This window comes from Silene latifolia, chromosome 10, assembly GCF_048544455.1.
Source record: "Silene latifolia isolate original U9 population chromosome 10, ASM4854445v1, whole genome shotgun sequence".
In the NCBI taxonomy this organism is placed as follows: Eukaryota; Viridiplantae; Streptophyta; class Magnoliopsida; order Caryophyllales; family Caryophyllaceae; genus Silene; species Silene latifolia.
This window is the reverse complement of record NC_133535.1, coordinates 149621659-149637494: the sequence shown is the minus strand read 5'-3', so window position 1 is coordinate 149637494 and position 15836 is coordinate 149621659. Positions and strand designations below refer to the sequence as shown.

The 15836-nt window shown below is 38.8% G+C and overlaps 1 long non-coding RNA gene across 2 annotated transcripts; it reads left to right on the top strand.

The window, feature by feature from the left end:
- Positions 1-9703, top strand: LOC141609322 (uncharacterized). 2 transcript variants are annotated; one of them, XR_012527355.1, is made up of 4 exons: positions 1-104; positions 216-277; positions 924-1006; positions 9655-9703. It is a non-coding gene; the product is annotated as an uncharacterized LOC141609322 (long non-coding RNA). The 2 variants fall into 2 exon arrangements; XR_012527354.1 differs by lacking the exon at positions 1-104 and having other exon boundaries at positions 139-277.
- Positions 9704-15836: the final 6133 nt, after the last annotated feature.

Sequence of the window (15836 nt, the reverse complement as noted above, 5' to 3'; positions counted from 1 at the left end):
TGATACGTCAAGAAGAATTAGTCGATCTATCACACAGGCTATCATTAGAAATAACCGATTAAATAGGGAGTTGAAAAATTCCAAGTCTGCGATCGACTACAAAGGTTTGCTTTTCTTTATGTCTATTGGTAAAAATGCAAGCGTCCACTTCTACCACGAGAAGAGTTATGTTACTCATCTACTTGTTCATATAATCACATGTGTTTGCTATGTAGATTCTTCTCAGGAATCTACGAAGCTGGACAGGGTTCAACAGGAATGCTCACAGCCGTCACAGGTAATTGAAACTGAGTTTGATGGTTCTTTGGTTTCTCCTCGTTATTTACTCAATTTGTTTCGAAACGTGTATGGGTGATCCACCAAATAAATTGCATATTTGCATTTGATGGTATTCAGGTATGGAGTTACTACTTAGCTGCTAGTTTAACTCGACTTTTCTATTTTCAACTACATTTATCATCTTTTTTGTTAAGCATATTAGAGTACCGTCTTGGAAGTCTTGAACCCTCTTTCCTTTAGGCTTAGGGTGGCCATATTTCAACATGAAATATACTAACAAGTAACATCCAATCTACGATAAGTTCATTTCCGACATTTATTCATTTATCGCACAGTTTCATACTACAACATTACCCCAATGCTTTAAAGTCTCTTGTTTAAGGCATGTTAATACTTAAGAGCATCAAATGTGCACAATCTTATCTTTGTGTTAGCAACATTGAGATGTTTCGGGATGACCCGTGATGAAAATTCCATTGTTAATCTCATTGAATGAGTTCGAATTCACAATTATAAATATCAGAGCCAATTATCTGCGCCAAATAAACCAAAAATCTTCGACTTAGTGGAAATTGTGGAACAGTTCATACTCTTGTGGAAATATCAGTTCCTTACATTTATCTACAATATTTTGGTGAGTGCAGGTTCAGTGAGTGGTGCATATTGCAAGGAGCTAGCTGCTAAGCCGGATGTGGATGGATTTTTGGTTGGTGGCGCCTCTTTGAAGGTAAATATATGTAACACCCCGATTTATGAAGGAGCCTTTAGCAAGACATTCCCTAATAAACCGGACTGTTACCATCTCGGTTTCCCGAGGTAGTGAATAGCAAATTAAACTCCAAGGCAATTTATACAATTACTTTAACTTAATTATTACAAGACCTCTTTTACATTAAATTACAAACAACTAACATAAATAAAAGTGAAGGTCTTCTAAATAACAATCTAGCTACTAGGTCTTCTGATCCAGTGTCTCACGCCCATCAAGCTCCCATCCTATCTCATAAACCTGTCAAGTCTGCTCACCAATATTTGGATCATCACAGGTGTTCATGAATACACAGGGTCAACCACGAGGTTGAGTAGGGAATACAATGAAACAACAAAATATGATATGCATGCTCCTCCGTCACCTCTACCTCCATCTCAACTCATATCTCATAACCCGGAACGCCCGGCCATACCGATCCCCGGTAGGCACAACAATCGACCATCGTCGATATACCAGCTCAACAGCTGAGGACACCAGGGCTAGTCCTGATGAACCAGCCTGGGCCTTATCACAACATCACGTCGTATCTCAACATCGTCACTACCACACCATCCTCCAACTCCAATGCACGTGAAATGCTCAACAGTAATCAATGCAACACAATATGTATATCAATGAATGAAATCATGCCAGCTACCAAATGTTGTGATAACATACTCAACACGATCAATTCAGTCAACCACATTCCAATATATGAATCATAACGTAAATCAACAACCACGAATCAAGTCAACGTTCACAGTTTGGTCATATGAAACACAAACAAGTCAACACAATTCAACAACAACGATAATAAGTCAGGTGTATTTCCCTACCTCAGTACCGCAGTCAAATAGTCGGATGCTCAGTAATATTCCACAACAATTCGCCCTCTGAAGGATAAATAAATGATAAATGATTACTTAACTATTCCCGTTCCCAAAATAGATGGTTACTAAAAATAGAAACTTCTTAAAATGGAAAGTTTCCTTAAATGGAAACTTTCCCGATATAGCTGCTTTTCCATTTAACAAACCCGACTCAAAACCCGTTTCTAATTATTTTAAATAACTCGGGAATTAAATTAACTAACTAAGAATACGACAAATTAACGAATTAAAATGATTAAATCTACGACAAAACCGTTTCGAAACTAAAACAACCCGTCATCACCACCGCCCCCTTCACACGCACTCCCACGCTCCCACGCGCCGCCACTAGCCCGTGTCAGCCACCAGCCCAAACCCCCAACTTGACCCAGCCACCAACAACCGCCCCCAACAGGGTCGACTGCTGCCGACGAGTCAGACCAGGGTCGTCGTTTGACTTGGTTCACCACCGTGCCTCACCAATCGCCCCCTGTTCTCGACTTACCACCACCGCAGCCATCACCTCTCCCCTGCCAAACCACCACAGCCCTGCTTGCCGTCAGCCGACGCACCCAGACGCCGTGGCGCCGCCGTTTCGACCTCCCCCGCGTCCACTGTAGAGCCACCTCAAACCTAACCGTCTAAACCCGCCTGAAAACCCGTATATAAACCCGTTTGATTGCCCCTGTCCACAACGCCTCTCACCGCCACTACCACCGCCTATAGCCTCCCTAACAACCACTACCACACTCGACACATACCACACGACTCCCTTACCCCGTCAACAACCACCAGCATCGCCTCCCTAAGACACACAACAACAACCAAAACCCGACAGACAAAACGAAAACAGAAGGGGAGAGTTGCACTCATACCTTTTCTGCCACCACAACCGCCACCAAGGTCGCCTACGGACGTCGACAACCACCCTAAAGCCTTCCTTGCTGCGCCGTCAACACCCACACTCACTCTCTCTCTCTCGATTTGCGTGACGGTTGAGATTTGTGCCGCTGAAAAGAGGGAGGCGGGTGAGGGAGTAGAGTTTTGTAGTGTTAGGGTAAAATTAGGTTAAAGTTAGGTTAGATGGTAAATGGGTCATGGGTAAACGTGCCTGGGTAAAAGGGTAAGTGTCATGGGTCAGCGTGGTTGGTAAAAGGACTAGCTAACGTGACTTCGTTCAGTTAAACCCGTCTCAACAAGTTTACGAATAACTCGATCTTACGATATCAATACGACTAAACAATTAACTCGACTCAAATAGCGATATAAAATACGGAGTATTACAGTCTTCCCCCCTTAAAATGAACTTCGTCCCGAAGTTCGCTCATCTATCAAACCTCCATTTTTTTTTTTTTTCATAAGAACTCATGAACTTTGGCCCATAAAACCAAATGTTACATTCTACCCTCCTAAAAAGAAAGTTACGTCCCGAAACTTACTTCATGCAAAAATATCATCACGAATCATTCCATCATCCTACTACCGTCGTTCACCTCAAACTATCAGAGCACCATACCAGAAGTTTAACTACACGCTTCTCTTACATATCAACCAACTAACAGAAGTAAGAACACAACATAGAGAACTCATTTGCATAGGTACCACACAACGAAACATCAACTTGATCAAAACCACAATCTATAAACAAGTGCAACATAACATTAAGATTTTACAATCCTACCCAACTAAAAACATGGTTACGTCCTCGTAACCTCTTTTCAACTTTCATATACGTATGCAACAAAATCACTGTCAACAACATGTAACGAAGAGAACACATGGTAAAAAATTTCGCATTAACATTAAGGTCGAAAACAAGGTTTTATTATGGAATTAGCTGATTGTCAACAAGTAACACTTATTACTTAGCGCATTCTTAACTTAAAACACAACATCAAACTAAAAGAACAACAAGAAAAGAGTCAAAGGTTTACACGGTTTCATAACAAACCGATTATGGTGTTACTAGTTCTAACATAACAGTCCTTAGATCGCGCTTAAACTGACTCTGGTGACTTAGACTCAGGCGTTCCTTTCTTCTCCCATCTATCCCGGTTTACAACTCTTGGGCCCTTTCTAGGAAAGTATTTACTATAGATGCGCTCGTTATCATCGTCAAGCTTGCCAGTCCGCATTCCATCCCCTGTGACTTCTATGTCATTCCCTTCCTGGTTCACCTCCTCCCCAATGTCTGGTTTGGGTAGTTCAGTCGTACTTTCGGCATCAGGTACATTAGCATAAAATTCGTACCTCAGGTCGCCTGATATAAAGTCAAAGGTATGCTCGGGCGGGTAACTGGCCCCGTCGCAGTAATTGGGGTCACGGCATAACCTCATGCAATGGGTGGACAGCTCTCTCATATAGAAGTGTTTGCTGTCCTTTAATATGCCAGAGACAAGGATAGAATCGATAAGGGTATACGCTCTTAACTGAGTATTAGTTAAGTACTCAGGGTGTCCGTTATGGCCATACTTGTCCATGGCAGCACAAAGTTTCTCACAATGCTCATTGAAGTCAGCATCAAGTGACATGTAGCAGTCTCGCGGGTGTACATTGTAGGGATCCATCCTACAGAGTGGAAAGCTAAACAAATTAGGACACAAGGGTGCTACCGTAGAAGGGTGTTAAGATAAAGGATTCATTCACGAGGTTTAAGTGTGCGAAAGTTATATAACAAGTTTTCAGAGTAGCTGTTGTAGTACCAGGGTTTTGGTCAACTCAAGATTATCACAGTTCGCATTATCTACCAGAGAACAACAACCTTAGAAAGATCAACCATAAGGATATACGTATACCAGCATACAATTTAACATTGACCCCACCAAATTCCTCTCCCAAGCCAAAATTATTACTAATTCCGAACAATTGATCCATATGCGCATTCATTCTGCCCTACTACTAGCAATCACCAGGAGTATTAAAACATGCGGTGTATATGCACTACTTAAACACTTTGAAACCATAGAAAACATAACATGTAATCAAAACCATTTGACTCATCAGACATGCAATACGAATTAGTCAGTTTGCATGATATAAATTCTGAAAACATATTTCCCAATAAAAGTAACAACATATGATCCATGACAACAACAACATTACTTCCATATCACACATGTGTTTAACATTTTAGCAACCATATCGTTCAATTGTGTCCAGCAACTTAGTATAACTCATTTTCAGCAAAACAAAAGATATCGCGTAAATTGCTTAAACATATACATTTGCCATCATATACTTTGTAGAACATTATCTATGATAAAAGATTAGCAACTTGAACAACTTCTCTGATTTGCACGATTTGAATAATTAGGCAACTCGTTGGCTCAATTAAATGTGACTATAACGACTATCATTTAAACCAACGCATATCATGTGAATCATCAAAGGGTTATCCCATTATAATTGCCAACATAGTTATCATAAGCAATCTTCATTAGAATATAATTGATAGCAACGACTCGAGAATATAGATATGTCAAATGTCGTGCTACATCAAACAGTTTCCTTTATATCACGCCAATACAATTGCAAGAATCACTTTAGCATTTTATGACAATATAATAACGAGCATATCCAATAAAGAATAACAACACTGTTTATTATCATGTCATAGGTTTAGGTTCAACTGAAATAATTTAATGCGATGAAGGTAATAAATATAACTATGGGCACACAAACTCACATGAAAGACATTAGGACTCAGATGGCATACTACATGTGTGGACAGTTTAACATAAGTCATTACTACCATCCATGTGTAAACATTTAAACATAATTATTATAAATATTCATGCGAGTATATTAGAACAATCAAGTTAACATTTAACGCCACCAACTTTACCAAGATATGACAATATAGTTTTATATTTATATATATCCGACCACTATACAAATATGATGAACACACCAGAGATATTACAACATGCCAAACATATATAAAATATGCAAACAACTGGACTCGTATAAAATATTTCACCCTCGATTAAGAATCAAATTAAGCTATTCAATTTCACTCATACTATCATGCCAACAATGTTATCAACTAAACTTTAATTTTATCACTTGTTAAGATACATAACTACTGAACATGCGTGCTACTATCATCATATAAAACATTATAAGGTCACATTAATAAGGCTCATGAAATAACCAAACTATTGTATGAAAACTCAACATAGAACGCACATTTTACAAGTCATGATTCACGTTGTAACTTCCAAAGACCACGAACAAATAACCGTTCGATTAAAACTTGATTCATATTACTTTTATAAAATACGGAGAGTTAAAAACACAGGGGAAAAAGAATTAGGTCTAAAGTACAAGAATTCCATTTTTTTAAAGAATTTTACAACTCAGTTGGTCCAAAATTATGTATGTGACAATGACAATTGGTCCGAAACTTGGGTCAGTTTGCAAAACTTACCATTTAATATAGAGGCATCAAGAATTTTCGTGGCTTATCAATTTGAAAACATATGCGAATCTTCTGATCGATGGAGTTGGAATTATGCAAAAATTTTTAATACAATTTAAATGAGGATTTTTACAAAATCGTTGGTCAAAACATCACTGCACAGGAACTTCCTGACCACAGCCCACTAAAATGTTTATTACTCCTAATCCGTATATCTTATAAGCATGAAACTAACGCCAAATGAACACTAACTCACGAGGCTAACTCTCATAAAATTTTCATCCATAGGCAATAAACAGAAAAGAAATGGAAGTAAGGTCAATTAAAGAGTAAAATCGAACAAAACGAGTTTCAGCACTAGGTCATTCTTTACTATGTTACAAGCTCTTACGAACATACTATGTATACTAACCCATCCCAACTTAAATCTCACACTTTGTACTTACGTAAAAATCTATCCCATAGAATCCCTTCGCATCTCGATCTACTCCTTACATCTAAATCACGATTGCTATGACTAGAAACATGCAATTCAATAGTGTTTCTGATTACTATCACAATACTATACTAGCATGGCTTCGGGATCACATAACCGCATATCGCTAGACATAATAGCACTATCAACACGTCATTCAACATCCATCTAGATAACTATCATCAATTCGCAATTATTTTCACGCTCACGATTACCACAATCCAACACTTCATTGATTATCAACCTGAACACGAAAATTTATTTCTCATCTCCACACATCAAATGATCACGTCATCATTCATACAAAATACTTACCGTAACGTTGTCCTGCAGAATGGTTAGAATATATGGATCTCAAGGTATACATCAACTCGATTATATCCAAGGTTTTCCTTCTAACTACCTCATTCACTCAATTTATCTCGGGTTATCTGGTTCAAAACTGAGAGGGCAAAAGAGCACGTATTAAGGGCGCCTTCTTAACCGCACTGTGAGCTCCTAACAGTTTATTCCCAGGAGTTTATTTTATTTAGACACATCCTACGTTCATTGGGTTCATTGGTTTAGGCCTGAGGATCGTTCGCTCTGATACCACTTTGTAACACCCCGATTTATGAAGGAGCCTTTAGCAAGACATTCCCTAATAAACCGGACTGTTACCATCTCGGTTTCCCGAGGTAGTGAATATCAAATTAAACTCCAAGGCAATTTATACAATTACTTTAACTTAATTATTACAAGACCTCTTTTACATTAAATTACAAAGAACTAACATAAATAAAAGTGAAGGTCTTCTAAATAACGATCTAGCTACTAGGTCTTCTGATCCAGTGTCTCACGCCCATCAAGCTCCCATCCTATCTCATAAACCTGTCCAGTCTGCTCACCAATATTTGGATCATCACAGGTGTTCACGAATACACAGGGTCAACCACGAGGTTGAGTAGGGAATACAATGAAACAACAAAATATGATATGCATGCTCCTCCGTCACCTCCACCTCCATCTCAACTCATATCTCATAACCCGGAACGCCCGGCTATACCGATCCCCGGTAGGCACAACAATCGACCGTCGTCGATATACCACCAAGAATGAGGACACAGGGCTAGTCCTGCAGAACCAGCCTGGGCCTTATCACAACATCACGTCGTATCTCAACATCGTCACTACCACACCATCCTCCAACTCCAATGCACGTGAAATTCTCAACAGTAATCAATACAACACAATATGTATATCAATGAATGAAATCATGCCAGCTACCAAATGTTGTGATAACATACTCAACACGATCAATTCAGTCAACCACATTCCAATAAATGAATCATAACGTAAATCAACAACCACGAATCAAGTCAACGTTCACAGTTTGGTCATATGAAACACAAACAAGTCAACACAATTCAACAACAACGATAATAAGTCAGGTGTATTTCCCTACCTCGATCTGTGATCAAATAGTCGGATGCTCGTAATATTCCACAACAATTCGCCCTCTGAAAGATAAATAAATGATAAATGATTACTTAACTATTCCCGTTCCCAAAATAGATGGTTACTAAAAATAGAAACTTCTTAAAATGGAAAGTTTCCTTAAATGGAAACTTTCCCGATATAGCAGCTTTTCCATTTAACAAACCCGACTCAAAACCCGTTTCTAATTATTTTAAATAACTCGGGAATTAAATTAACTAACTAAGAATACGACAAATTAACGAATTAAAATGATTAAATCTACGACAAAACCGTTTCGAAACTAAAACAACCCGTCATCACCACCGCCCCCTTCACACGCACTCCCACGCTCCCACGCGCCGCCACTAGCCTGTGTCAGCCACCAGCCCAAACCCCCAACTTGACCCAGCCACCAACAACCGCCCCCAACAGGGTCGACTGCTGCCGGCGAGTGAGACTAGGGCCGTCGTTTGACCTGGTTCACCACTGTGCCTCACCAATCACCCCCTGTTCTCGACTTACCACCACCGCAGCCATCACCTCTCCCCTGCCAAACCACCACAGCCCTGCTCGCCGTCAGCCAATGCACCCAGACGCCGTGGCGCCACCGTTTCGACCTCCCCCATGTCCACTGTAGAGCCACCCCAAACCTAACCGTCTAAACCCGCCTGAAAACCCGTATATAAACCCGTTTGATTGCCCCTGTCGACAACGCCTCTCACCGCCACTACAACCGCCTATAGCCTCCCTAACAATCACCACCACACTCGACACATACCACATGACTCCCTTACCCCGTCAACAACCACCAGCATCGCCTCCCTAAGACACACAACAACAACCAAAACCCGACAGACAAAACGAAAACAGAAGGGGAGAGTTGCACTCATACCTTTTCTGTCACCACAACCGCCACCAAGGTCGCCTACGGACGTCGACAACCACCCTAAAGCCTTCCTTGCTGCGCCGTCAACACCCACACTCACTCACTCTCTCTTTCTCTCTCTCTCGATTTGCGTGACGGTTGAGATTTGTGCCCGCTGAAAAGAGGGAGGCGGGTGAGGGAGTAGAGTTTTGTAGTGTTAGGGTAAAATTAGGTTACAGTTAGGTTAGATGGTAAATGGGTCATGGGTAAACGTGCCTGGGTAAAAGGGTAAGTGTCATGGGTCAGCGTGGTTGGTAAAAGGACTAGCTAACGTGATTTCATTCAGTTAAACCCGTCTCAACATGTTTACGAATAACTCGATCTTACGATATCAATACGACTAAACAATTAACTCGACTCAAATAGCGATATAAAATACGGAGTATTACAATATATCTTCGATAAATTCTACCATCTCTTGTCAAAATCTTTCCTGTTTGGCTGCTAGTCCTTGTATCTTCTCTCCTTTTCATACAGCCTGAGTTCATTGACATAATCAACTCCGCAACTGTAAAAAGTTTCTAAAGGTTTGACAAGTATGTGGATTTGGTCACTTGTTTGCTAATTTCTCTTTTTATATTTTCAACTCAAACTGATTTGGGATTATTAGGTAAATTTTCTATTCTAGGTTTTTGATTTTCTATTATGCGACATACTTGTACATATTAGCACTCTTGGCTTCTCCCTGGCAATAATAATGCCCAGGAAAAAATAGCGCATCAAGGCGGTTGCACCTAGTTCCTTAGTTGAAGACGGTTGCATCTAGTGCCTTAGTTGAAGACGCTTGTATGGAGTAAAACTATAGTGCTCCAGGGACAGGCTGGCAGATATTTTCAATGAAATTGATAAATTCCAATATTAAGATTAGACAACCAAATTGATAAATTCCATCTTTTGTTATAGGGTGGGTTTTGTTGAGGGTATCTTATTTATACCCTCGTAGTTTGAATCACTCATAACTTCGTAAGAGTTAACTGTTCTCTAATAGATTTGTTCAGGAACTGGCGTAATCTATACGACCTCTCACATATTAAATTTGTTCCTCCTTTTGTCCGGTAAACCTTGCTATGAACATGAACCACGTTAAACTGGATCCTGAAATGCTATGAATTTTTTTTCCAATAAGGTTTTTGAAATTAAGGCGGAGTACTATCCACCCAAAGAAGATGTGATATTACAGAATGAAGCACCTACGTATCTTTATGTGCTAGTACATGGTGTCATGGTGAAATTTACCTTTCAATTTTCAAACACTAAGTCTGTGACATCTAGTTCAACTGCGTTTTTAATCGCAAGGTCTGTGACATAACAATAATGTTTACATACGTATTTGACTCGAACTATTTGAATTTTTATGTATAGATATTGTTCGTATAGAATTTTTATGTATAGATATTGTTCGTATTTTCTAAGTGTGTACTTCTTCCTAATCCTTGTTCTTTTATGTAGTGTGTGGTTCAGGTTCGCAAATGACAATTGGACAAATGAACAATGTTCGAGAGCTTTGGTCGCTTTATTGTGGAAAGAACGTCTAGAGTATGTATGGTTTAGATTTCTAGAAATTGTAATTTAAAATACACATTCGTAGAAGCGTGTAGTATTGTGTCTTAGACTACTTTATGCATGAATGCGACGGAATTGTATACGCGCTGATATTTTTTTTGTATAATAAATATATAGTTCTGTTTGAATTGTTGGAAGGAATGAGATGCAGGGTTATTATTTGTATATTGATTCATTTTGCAGGTCCCTAATAGTGTAAAAATTCACAAATAGGTTATGAGTAAATTGTCATTTGCGAACCTGAAACATACTACATTAGTTTCATACTACATCAGTTTCAGATCAAAACCGATGTAATTGAGACCAAAACCGATGTAGAATCGTGAAGTATAAGATTGTCATTTACATTACATCAGTTTTAGACCAAAATCGATGTAATTGAGACACTATTAACATCGCTTTTCACCTATAACTGATGTTAATAATATACTATTTACATCGGTTTTAGACCAAAACCGATGTAATTGAAACACAATTAACATCGGTTTTCACTTATAACCGATGTTAATTGTATACTATTTACATCGGTTCTAAAAACGATGTTAAGGTAAAAATACTAAATACGTTGCCCTCAGAAACATCGCCACAAAAGCAATGTAAATGGGGTAAAATAACCGATGTCAATGAGACTTTTTCTACTAGTGATAACGGTTAAAACTTGAGTGAATTTCCCAAGGGACTCAAATTCAAGCCTCCGCAAGAGCAATTTTGTGGAGTATTTATGGCCTGACTCTATACCTCCTAGACTTCGAGCATGTAACTCCCGGGTGGTCGTTGGATTTTCTTGAATGAAAGGAAGAAAATGAATTTAGTATTGGAAATAGAACAGGGTTAACGGTAACACCCCCATAAATCGGGAGGCCTTCCTCAAGGCTATCCTAACCCATGAAGGTGCGTGTTTACATGACTCGTTTTCCCAAGTTTGTAGTGCGAACAAACGAAGTAAAACAATTTAACATAAATAAGTTTAACGTTAAGATAGTTAAGTTAAGTTATTATATGTCCGAGGATTTAAATAACAATCCCAAATACACAAGTCCGGATAAATAAAGTGGAGTCTAAAGTGTCAAAAAGCATCATATCGTTCACCATAGACATTTTAACATACTTTGGTAATGCGAGGACCGCTCCCAAGTCTCCAACGTGTGTATACACATGCAACCATCATATCGTTCACCATAGACATTTTAACATACTTTGGTTTGCTTCAGTAATACAAATGCCTACTAACTCATATGAATGTGAAAGGCTAGATGGTTATGATATGAAATGATGATGTAATAATGCAAGTTATCTAAACTCCATGTCTCCTCCATACCAAACCCGGTGACGACATCGCAACACCAACACCAACACCAACAGCTGGACCACAGTTCGTAATAAGGTACTCGGGACACACCCATTGTACCGGACCCTGCCAGACGTCGTGCATCAACCACACGAGTCCCTCCAAATTCGAATCATTAACGTGCATGTTCCTCTTGGAGTGGGAAGCTCCAATAGGCGACTCAAGTATAAGACGGTCTCACAACTGTCTTACGTCTCCTCAACAACAACCAAAATGATATTCTCAAATACTCCACTCACCACCTCCAACATCCACCATAAACCAAATATGCAAAGTATGCCAATAAGACCTTCCACATAATAATAAGGTTTGAGAGGATTTTAGGGGATTTTGAGAGATAAGGGGGATAGGGTTTATAGGAAGTGGGTGGAAAAATCTGAAAAGAGTGTTTAAATACCAAGGCCCAATAAGCAAAGCCCATGCGCGGAAGTTGGACTGAATAGGGACACTCGGCCGAGTGCACCAACCAGTACTTGGCCGAGTGACTCACGATCAGAGTTTGGTAAAATGCCCCAAGGGGCACTCGGTCAGCTTACTCGGTCAAGTAGACATCCACTCGGTTGTGTACTCAGTTGTACTCGGCTGAGTGCAGCACAATAAAATACGGAGTATTACATTAACTGAGCATGAGCCATACATTTTTGCGTGTGTATGAGTTATCAGTAACCAGTACATTATCATTGATATCCTTTGTTCCATCATCCCCAGCTAATAATTCAGTAACACTATTAGTTATACTAGAGTGGAATTTTTCTTAATGGTCGATACAGTTCCATTTGAGTTAGTTTAGGACCTCATCGGTGATCTCTCTTAAGTCTTAATTAGCCAGTTCTTTTGGGCAATCACTTTGAAGTTTTGAAAGATTACAAGGAGTACACAGTACACTAATGGGAGCATAAAGAGCATGTATGAGTGTATGACCGTGTCTTTGCATAATTGCATTGGATTTTTTTTCGACAACAGTAAACTGATATTAAAATAAAAACAAAGTTTGTTACAGTACAAACCCCGGGATACCGGAGTTCTGTAGACTACTAGAAAGCCAACGAACCGAGCTAATGTTACACGAGTATAAAACAGAAAAGGTAAGACGACCCTTCTTATAGGGAGGATGATAAAAGCCGTCGATGTGGAAAAGATCCATCCCCTTCCTTTTAGCCCTCTTAACTGCTACAATTTCCTTGGTGTACCTGCAAAGACAAAGAGAAAAGTCGACAGAGACCGTAGATTTTTTCTTCGTATGAATACTATAGTTTGGGTCACATGTCTTCGACGACAGGAATAAGCCACCTTACGTACGTCGACAACTCCTATTCTTATTGTTTGTGTTATCCCTGAGCACAACAAATTGGAACTGGACCTCAGAAACCTTGCTGACATAATTGCATTGGATACAAAAATACAATAATACATGTCATTGTTCACTAGTTGGTTGTTTCACCAAATTCGGTTGATATTGAGTCTCGATACACCAAGTGACACCCTATAAATACATGTCATTGTTCACTAGTTTGACAACAAGCAACACAAATATCATCAATGGACACTGAGTATGATTCTATATGCACCAATTTGTTCCATTACATTAGAGAACTAAGATTAGTCGTCATACGACCAAACATTGAAGTCGTGTAATACATTCAAGCATAAAATTAAGAGTTTAAGACAATCACATTGTTAATAAGCACGGTAATATGGCCATTTAAATTCGCGAGCTAAGAATCCTAAGATCATAACCAAAGATCAATGTAACACCATATTAGGCCATAGAGTAAGAACTGGTATAGATTCAAAAGGTCACTCAATGACGCATAGATTGACATAGATCGAGGAAGGTAAATATAGATCCAAAGTACGGGAGCAAATTAGTAATACAATAAACAACTTAAGACGATCTTAACTAGAAATACATTATCTTCCATTCATTCTGCACTGGATCTACGATTATTAATTGACGACAAACTAAAGACGAACTTAAATAAAAAACTACCCTAAGGCCCGAAAAACCCTCTCCACCCGTAAAAACAGCAGATCTGGTGTCTTTAAGGGTGAAGGAGGGCTTTTCAGGCCTTAGTGTGCGTGGGTGTTTATGGTGGTAGGGTGTGGGTTTTGTATTGGCTATGTCTTATTAGACTCCTAGTGGCAATGTAATTGTCTTAGTACATCACGGTCCTATAACATGTACCCGAGCATGGCTCCCGTTTCATGATCTTGCACGCATGACCATTGTACCTCGCTTAATTACGTTCATGCTAATAACCTTGCTGACTACATCATCCAATATCGCATCAAAATCGATTGCAGACCATATACGGGATAAGATAAATAAATCCGGTAGATAAGATGCAAGCTAGGTGGTTAAAGAAGTGGCAACCATGTTTAATAAGCACGTTAATACGGAGTTGCAACCATGTTACTTCAAAGTCAAACAACAAGGCATACATCATACATGGTGGTGAAACTATAAATAGAGGACGACCTATGTAAGTTCCGAGCATCACATACCATACACATATCTATTATTTTTTGTGTATACTCTCCGATTTAGTCAGGATTCGAGCTAGGTAAGACCTCTAAGACAGTAAAGTTCTTCTTAGCCGTTTTACAGCAAAATGGGGAAGAAGTTTAGTGGAATCCTAACAATTGTCTTCGTCGTTGTCTTTGCTCTTCATCTTCTCTCCACTACTACCCATGCGGGCTTGAATATCGGTGCCGTCTCCGGAGTTGGTACTAGGCCGCTCTACACAGTCCAAGTTGAACATAATGGTAATAATCCCTTAGAATCAAACTCCATTATTATTGTATTATATCATCTATACTCGTTTACCTAGGAATGTTGATCCATCATTTTAAATTTTTAATAGACTTTAATTAGTACTTTACATGTTTTGAGTTAATTACTACGGAGTACTGTATAAAAGATTATCACAAGGGTAATTGGTAAGTAAAATTAAATGGTATGAATATGATAAAAACTCAATATGATACTTCGTAATTAAGAAGATACATATATTCGTATTATTAGCTAATATTCTCTTTGACTCAACATACTCTTAACGACGTAGAGACTACTTCGTACAAAGAATAAAACGTAAAGAACTACTTCGTACATATTAAGTCGGAGGGATAAGTATTAGGCTCTGTTTGGCAAGTCATTCCAAGTAGCTTATTTGAACAAAGTTTCTTACTCCCTCTGTCCCGGTCATTTGTTGTCCTTTTTCATTTTGGGGTGTCTCAGTTAATTGTTGTCCTTTCTATTTTAAGAATGAACTTGATGAGCAATTTGATCATTCACACTCAATTTGTTCCACTTGTCATTTAGTAATTGGCCCCTCCTCTTTCTTTGGTCTTTGTGCCAAAACCAAAGAACAACAATTGACCGGGACGGAGGGAGTATTTTTCTGCAAGTAGTGTTTGGCAGGTAGCTTATTTAAACAAATAACCTACCTGGAATGAAATACTACATAGGGTAGCATTTGAGATTTTAGGTACCTAAACTGATTTGATTTTTTCTGTTTCATCCCCTTCAATCTATAATATTAAATTATTATCATATCCTTATACGTCATTTCACCAAAAATTATTATCATATCCTTATTCGTCATTTTGGGTAAATAATTTGAAACTCAACCCATTTCGTTAATTTGTTTGTTTGAAAAACCCATTTTGGAAAAAAAAAAAAAAAAAAAAAAAATTCAACTAGTTTGCCAAACATTTTTTTTGATAATCTGTTACTCCTCAGTTAGCT